This window comes from Pungitius pungitius, chromosome 3 (genome assembly GCF_949316345.1).
Source record: "Pungitius pungitius chromosome 3, fPunPun2.1, whole genome shotgun sequence".
Classification (NCBI taxonomy): Eukaryota; Metazoa; Chordata; class Actinopteri; order Perciformes; family Gasterosteidae; genus Pungitius; species Pungitius pungitius.
In genome coordinates this window covers 23,643,199-23,651,881 of record NC_084902.1, presented here as the reverse complement: position 1 = coordinate 23,651,881, position 8,683 = coordinate 23,643,199, and positions in this window count along the sequence as shown.

The following is an 8,683-nucleotide window of genomic DNA, read 5'->3' as shown; positions in this document are numbered from 1 at the left end:
CGCCAGGAATGCCGCTTTGCAAACTTTATCTTTGACATTATCATGGTCTTAGGCCTTAGGCCTTTTATGTCAGGTTTATATAACGAGGAGCCCCAAAAAGGCCCGCGGTTTGTGAGAATAATAATAATAATTCCTTGAAATACAATAGGTTCCTCTACGACTAGTCGTAGCGAGGACCCTAATTAAATACATTTAGTGTACACCAAAATACAACCTGAGATATGTATTCAACAAAGTAATGAGAATGTTGTAAAACCGCTGTAATTTTGAAACTGTAATCAGTAGAATAATACCTATGTACAGTTATGATTGTATTCAATGTAATCTAAAATTCTTTTAAGTTGTTTTACTCAGTGGAATAATGTATTCAACCACTGCTCTCAGCGATGCACAATTGACCTTAATACAGAGAAAACATGTTGGTACAGTGTTCATACTACTACTACTACCACTAAGTGGGATGATGAAAAATCACAAAAGGCAGACAAAAAAAGGCAAGTGACAGTTTATTTTTGTAATATAATCACATCAGTAAAATATAGACCGGATGATTGTGCTGGGTTGTGGGTGTGTGGGTTTTTGAATCGCTCTCAGTCTGGACTCTGCCCTGAAACCTGTTGTCCTCGGTCCAACTAACAAGGGGCTCGTGCCACAGAGACAACAGATCACAGGATCACTGAGCCACGCAAACTCCTCCACCACGTTAAGGTGGCGATCCACGGAGGAGGTTTTTTTTATTTATGTGGGAAACCCAATGATGGAAAAACCCACAGGGGAACCCCCAGATGGCAGGTGGGGGGGTGTTGGGTGTGTGTGGGTCTCTGGCGCTCTAAAGCGCAGTTGGTAGGCGAGGGGGGGGGACGGGGTGTGGTGGTAGGGGGGGAAGGGGAGGCGGGGAGATGGATGAGGTAGGATGGCGTGGGAGATGAAGGATGTTGTCTTTTTTCCCCTTGAACTGCATTTTGTGCCTCATCTTTTCCATCTCTGTCTGACGGTCTTGCATCTGTATCCCAAAGATGCCCAATTTTTTTTTAAAGTCCAAACAAATATCTTCAAGGAGGGTTCTTTCTGCCTCAAATTCTTGGACCGTGGTGGCAATCAGATCCTCCGTCTCCCTGATCCTCATCATCAGGCCCAGCTCATTGAAGTCAGTGGTAGCGACTTTCTTTTGGTATTCCCGCTTTTGGCGCTTGTTTAAAGCAGCGGGAGAATCCCTCTCCTTTATAAGCTGGATGTTGTCTTCCTCCAACGTTTGTTTTGTGAGCTTCATACCAAATGCTGGTTCTGCTCGAGAGGTGGCTGGTTCTGACTCTTGTGGTCTGAGAGCTCAGAAACCAGGCAATTGTAGGCCAGCTGCTGATCTTCTAGCTGCCGTTTAAGGGTGTGGACCTCATTATTTTGTTTGTTGATTGTCCTTTCCTCTTGATCCTGGTATTTTTGCTGCCAGGTGTTAATGGTGACCTTGATCTCAGCAAGTTCATCTTCTGCCTCAGTGAACTTCACAGACAACTGCTGGTTCTGTTCGAGAAGTATCTGGTTCTGACTCTTGTTGTCTGAGAGCTCACAAACCAGGCGATCCTGTCGGAGGAGTCCCAAGCAATGAAGGGCGAGCTCCGGACCTCCGATTGTTTCCGTGGTACATAGTGAGGAATATACAACAATAAAACAATAAAATAACCAAAAAAGGCGTTTCTTAGTCGTGAACGCCTCAGTGTAGTCTTTAAAAAGACTGATAGGGAGCCTGTAAGGCTAAAAGCCTTGAAAAGGGCTGTTGTTTTAAAGAAAAATAATAATGTGACTAAGTGTGGTCTTCGAAACAGGGTGTTGTAGGTTTCAAAAGGACACTTAAGTCTAAAACGGACAGATAACACTGATAAATTCTCTCTCGAAAAAATCTCAACTGCTCGCTCTGAACTCAGGAAGGCAATGAACAGAATCATCTGTTTCCGGATGGAAACAGTCTGACTCCAGATGCAAAGGAGGGGCGATGCATTCCGTCGCCATGGAGACGAGGCTACAAACACATGCTCAGTGAAATACACATATAAATATATATATTATAAATATAATAGGGCTGTCAATAGATTTAAAAAATCACTATTTCATCTTAATCTAGATTGATCGCAATTAAAAATTTGTTTTTCATATGAAGACTATTCACTTTAGAATGCGTGTATTTTAAACACTGTTGTTTAATTGTAATTTATTAAACACAACCCCTGCTGTATACCATTTCTTTTAATAGCCTTGAATATCACACTTGTTCTCTATTGGATAGTAAACACGTGGCACCATCTCAGAAGCGGCACGTTCAGCAACGTCTCTAAAATCTAAGCCATTAATAACGACTTTAGTACAAGGGGACGAATATTGAATTACATTGCATTACATACAAGTAACCTGTATTTAATTTGACTTTCGTGCTTACCTCAGAGTTCAGGGCCACCGTGATAGAGAGGGGGAGCTGTATGGAAGTAACTCTGTGTCATCGGGTGTTGAAATAAAAAGGTGATGGAATTTCTAGCACTGAATATTTATGCATTGAAATGATGTATCTGAATGTTTTTCAACATTAAAATACTGCAAAAAATTCAACCTACTGTTAAAATATTGAGCCGCAAAAAAAATCATGGTTACAATATTCAGCCAAAAAAATTCAGCCGCAAAAACACCAACATCCGGGACACTAAGGTAGATCAATCGATTCTAGATTCAAGATCAGGAGCGTGCGTCAAGCAAAAGGAGCGAGCACCCAATTCACCTTCGGCTTCCCATTTCTCCAAATTCTTTTGTAAAAACTCCACTGGCCAGACAGGACACACTTGTTCAAAAAGGATTAAAAGATTTATTTATTTTGTATAAATATGGATTTACTTTCTGAATTGACAAACAGTATGTTGCTGTCAATGATCATTTCAGAATCTAGGTATCAGGAACAATTATTGCCCAAATATGTGACATACAAGCGGCCGTCAGACGAAGCATTCGCAAGTCGGTGGTCGTTAACCGTGTGGAGCAACGCCAGGAATGCCGCTTTGCAAATTTGGTCTTATGTCAACATATAACCAGGAGCTTCTGATGTACCATTAAAAATTAAAGCCTCTCAGAATACCATAGATGAGTCAATATCCTTCAATATCTCAATCACCAGACTACATTTTGTCATTTTCAGATTAGATTTAAAAGGAAACAATCAATACTTTCATGACCATTCCACTTCAGGCAGAGAGTACACATCATCATGGTGTGACTTGGTGATAATCCCAAAATAAAAGCCTCTCAAAATACCATAAATGACCCAACTTCCTTCGAAATCTTTTAAAAGGTGTTTTTTTAAAATTGCGCCCTACACATAGTTTACTTTAAATTAGGAGAAAATGAGGGTGCGTTCAGGGCTTCAATGTTTACACATGCTATAATTTTAGTAGGGCAGACCAAGTCATTTGGAAGTTAAAAATCTGACAGATTAAGCCACACCCCTTGCAAAGTTAATTTGCCCATATCTCATCAAAACAAGATATCAAGGGCACATTGAACCAATAATGATCCACCGAAGGTTTCGTGACAATCAAACTCAGCATTTAGGAGAAATTACCAAAAATGTGTTTTTCACTAATTTCAAAATGGCGGAAAATCTAGTTAGGCGCATTTGCATTCCATGATTGACTTTTTTTGTAGAGCATGTCGAAGAGCACCTGTGTGCCAACTTTCAAGTTGATTGGACATCGGGGGCGGAAACTGGCCTAGTGTGGTCTTTTTTAAAATTCTAGAGGGCGCTATAGAGACATTTCTTTATACCCAAACGTGAGACCCAAAATTTATCAATTTTTTTAACAGTCCAAATATCCATGCCAAATTTAACAACTTTTTGAATATGATAAAGGCCCCAAAAAGGCCCGCGGTTTGTGAGAATAATAATAATTCCTTGAAATACAATAGGTTCCTCTACGACTAGTCGTAGCGAGGACCCTAATAATAATTCTTTGAAATACAATAGGTTCCTCTACGACAGTCGTAGTGAGGACACTAATAAGAATTCCTTGAAATACAATAGGTTCCTCTACGACTAGTCGTAGCGAGGACCCTAATAATTCCTTGAAATACAATAGGTTCCTCTATGACAAGTCGTAGCGAGGACCCTAATGAGGGGTAGAAGAATATTGTCCACATACATAAACTTTTTGTGATTTCTGTGAATTTACAACAGTTCTTCCCTACTACACCATTGTTATACTTCCTGCTCCCTTTCTAGACACACTGGTACACTCAGCAGTGGGGATCAGATGATGGCTACAGTACTCCGATTCTGTCCGGTTTACTTCCTCCCTCCACTTCAACATCACACAACCGGTAATCTGAGACGCAAGGTAGCGTCTACCCGATTGGGAAGCCATTGCAAAGACATACAAATAAAGTGTGAACTATTTGCTAAAAGCTAAAGCTCATCCCCCTCATCGCCGACACATGAGTTCACCCAACACTAAGAATCGACCGCTTAATGTCCATTTTTTGTGGGACTTTTCTCTACTGTGAGAAAGATCAAAATAACAAATCAGTTAATTCCAGGCCAAGCCCTGAGAGTGGGCTACAGTGCACTGTGGAGCGGTTCAGGACCCAGCCAGAGAGGGCTTACATCTTGATGCCTTTAGGATTGAAGGCGTGGAAGCTGTGAGATGATCCCGGGTCGGCTGGTTGCCTTGTTTGACTTGGGGCTTCGCCTGCAGTGTCCTTTAACAGAGCAGACAGACGGGGATGCCATCTGCTCACCGGACCGGTTCGCAGCACCTCCCCTCTCTTCTGAGAAGGAAAGAATGAGTGTCTCGACTATTTCACATTCGTCACAGCTGACTGCGTCAGCGTAGCCCGCTTTAAAGGGGGCAATAGGACATGGTCATAGACGGAGCTGCTGTGTGTCGGAAAGAAAGCTGCTCTGATATGAAATTTGAGGGGTCGTGTGGGTTTTTCAATGGGCCACCAGGTCTACGTGCTTGAAAAATCTCACAGTTATTTTCAAAATAAAAAAAGCACATTATAAATACGTTTTTTGGGGGTGTTACCAAGCAAGGTTTTGCCCCTTGTGGGGTCTCTGTGTGGCCTCTTGTTGGCCTCACGTGAAACAGAAATAAAGAGTTTGCGTGAACAAAGAATTGTGCACACTATAAGTAATCTGAAAGGCCCTCTGGTTTTTAAGCTTCTATTCGACCATTAAATACCTTCTGTTGTCAATGCCAAGTCTGCCATCTGGTGTTCGTTACCTAGAAACACACGTGGAGTTATTTTGGTAACGCTGATGTCATTCTCCAAGGAACAAATATATTAAGCTTGTCATGTATTGTTAAACGTATAATTAGTAGAAATATCTTGAATTTAATACCCATGAAAGCTGGTTAGTAAATGATACTGCAGGTTTCTGTGCTACAAAGGAACAAATTTGAGACAACTATAGACATTTAGTGTTGTAACAAACTATTGAAAAGGAAATTAAGAGCTATAGAGCCACTTTTATTCAATCCAGGGACCATGGTCCTGATCATTCATCTCGTTCAAGCAGGATCTGATTTACACCTGCAGCACCAGCTGGATGCAGCCCCTGTAATTGAGGAGGGACTGTGATGAAGAAGCACACTGGGGGGGGGGGGGGGGGGGAGTTTACTCTCAGCCCATCCAAACGGCTATTTCCACCTACTGATTGGACCCCATCTCAGGACAGTGAGGGCATTATTGTTTGATCTCTATAGGGCTTTTTTTTAACTGAAGCAGCTAAATTACTTACTACTGTGTCGTAAATAGATGCTAAAAATAAACCAAGCCAATAAATGTTGCATGTATCTACAAATCCTCCTTTATGAAAGCTTTGTCTTCTTTCACTTCCAGTTTTTGAGGCAAATTGTTCCCCAAGTGGTGCCAACTAGAGGACAATGAATTCTTCATTTGTTAATTACAGACAAATGGTAGTAAAAGCATGCATGGCACAAAGCCTCAACGAGAGATACAGGTGGGAAAACCAGCTTGCCAAGTAAGTAATCCGGTTTATGTGCTTGGAAGTGTAAATGGATTTTTCACCGATTTTTATTCCAAATCACGCCACGTTTACGACTCCCAAGAAGGAAAGCTTTGGCAGCTACTTGTGTCTCTCGCTGCCTTCCTTCTTGCGAGGGCTGTGGGGTGTGTTAGGCATCAGAGAGAGCCTTATCTAGTCCTGTATCTATCATTTTAAGAAGGTTATGCCAGCTGCAAACAAACAGCTGTTTTGGTTACAATGGAAAATACCAAGAGCAGAAAGATGTATAGAAAATGATGTCATTCAGACCATGTATTTGTTCCCCTGAGGAGGAGAAACTCCCTCAACCCGTCCCTTTGTCTCTCTCTCTCTCTCTCTCTCTCTCTCTCTCTCTCTCTCTCTCTCTCTCATGCAAACACACACACCGGTCCGTTGGTCACGGAGCCGCTAGACGGCTGAGCCCTTTATCTGGGTCCCTGGGGAAACAATTACACCCCACCAGGCAGCGGAACTGGACAGGGGCCGGCAATTAATGATGGACTCATGACTCAAGCTGAGGCGAAAAACTTACAGTGAGAGGATGGTGTGGTTGACCAAGAGCCCCCCGCTGGTTGTTGACACCATAGTAGATTACACCAATTGCTCCCAGAATCACTTCATTCCAGTTCTCTCGCAAAGCAACACCCAGTGGTAGTCATATTCATGGAGCATGGGCAACACAAATAAAGCATGTATTGACATGCATTAAGGCCACAGGGCGGGATGTATTCAGTCTCCACAGTCGACTCATCGGCATGCACGTAAAGCAAATCAATTCTAAAACCGCCTTCTGCAGTTTAGCAGAATATTAGGCTTAGAGATTGAATGAGCGTGTCACCTCCTGTGGATATGAGGGCAAATCAAAACATTACCAACCCCTGGTGTGTACAAGCAACATAGCATGTAGCATTTAGCAATGTTAGCCAGACTCAGCATGCACCTGTCGAGGTGTGGTGTTTGATGCGAAGGGATACACAGGAGAGGGACTTTCAGGTAGACACTGCTCCTACTTGTTTGTTGCAATATTTGAACGTCGCACCTTGGAACGCAAACGCTATTGCAAAGCCGAACCCATTACATCATAACTCTTATCATATTAAACTGCGACACTTCTCCTCGTGACGCACTTAGCAATATTCATGAGATCAAACACAGCTGTCTCCTCTTCCTTCGGCCTGATTCTCTGTTCATCTTCTCAATCCCTACTTGTGAAGGCAGTGATGTGTAAATGATGAAATAACGATTGAACTAAAACAAGTTTTGTGGTCCAACTAGCTCAACAGAAGCGCATTGCTAGGCAACAGCTTGGGTCCGTGTTTACTTCATCTCTTGCTGATTCACCCTCTCTGAAACGAGGGATTTAGAAATAGACGTTTTTGCTGTACTACAAGGGGGAAATAAACTGGGACACATTTGGAACGTTTACGCGTATAACCGTGAAACATGAAGTGCTCTGACTTTCTGAGGATCGGTGTTTCTTTTTCTGACTAAGGAAAACATCATGTAATAGGATATGACACGCTGCAGGTGCCTTTAAGGGACTCATACAGACTGCTTTTATTTTATAAAAAACATACAGACAATAGTATGTTTTGTTCATTATTTATGCCCGAGTGGAGATACGGTCTCAACACCTCGATCCACAGTCACATGGTCGCAGTGTCCTCTAGTGACCTTAAGATCGCCATCAGCGCAGACTTTGAAAGTTATATCCAAAGGGTAGTTTAACCATCAGCCGCTCACTCGTCCACCTTTTCTCACCTCTAGATCATGAGGACATTTTGTTTCCTATAATAGATATAACGGCACGGTCAAAACATAATCACATGCCTGATAGAAGGCCATTTTCAGGTCTTCCAACTTCCAGCACCCATTGTTCACATTCCCAGTAACCATTGTTTTTCTCTATCTCTCTTTCCCTTCCTCCCTCCCTCCCTCCCCCCCCCCCCCCCCCTCTCTCTCCCTCTCTCTCTCGCTGTGAAAAAGAAGACCTGCTCTTTCCGTTGCAGTGTGAGGAGCGGCCACATCCCAGCCCCCACCTCCCCACAACCTCTCTAGCTGCCTCCTCCTCATCAGCGCCCCCCCCCCCCCCCCCCTCCCCCACCCACATATTCTCCCTCCCTCTCGTGGCCCGTTGCCATGGAAGCTGATTGGAAGGATCACTTTGTCTCTCCAGAACATTGCCACTCCATACTTGCCAAGAGAAAACAAGGAAATTCAGAGCAAAGCGAAAAACCTCTCAAAAAATAGAAAGGCCCCTCTTGAGTATGAAGTGAAGGTCAGCTATTAGTCAAAAAATATTATTATTTTTTCTAAATTTCATTTTAAAGGGCTGTAACGTCCTCTTTCACTTCTTCCTTTTTTCATCAATGCTAGCTTCTAAAACACCTATGATCATGTGTTGTATTGACATTTCTGCAATTCTCATTGAATATGTATTTAAACCAAACACCACAATGTAAATCTTGCCCTCATGGTCAAGGAAAAGTGGTTTTCCACTGACAGCTTTGGTACTTTTTAATTAGGATTTCCCTAATAAATGAAGCTCCTCATGCAAAGAGACAAAGAGAGAGAGAGGAAGAGAGAGAAAGGGGAGAATAATCAGCTGTTCCATCTAGCAGATGTGTTTCAAACCACCACAAT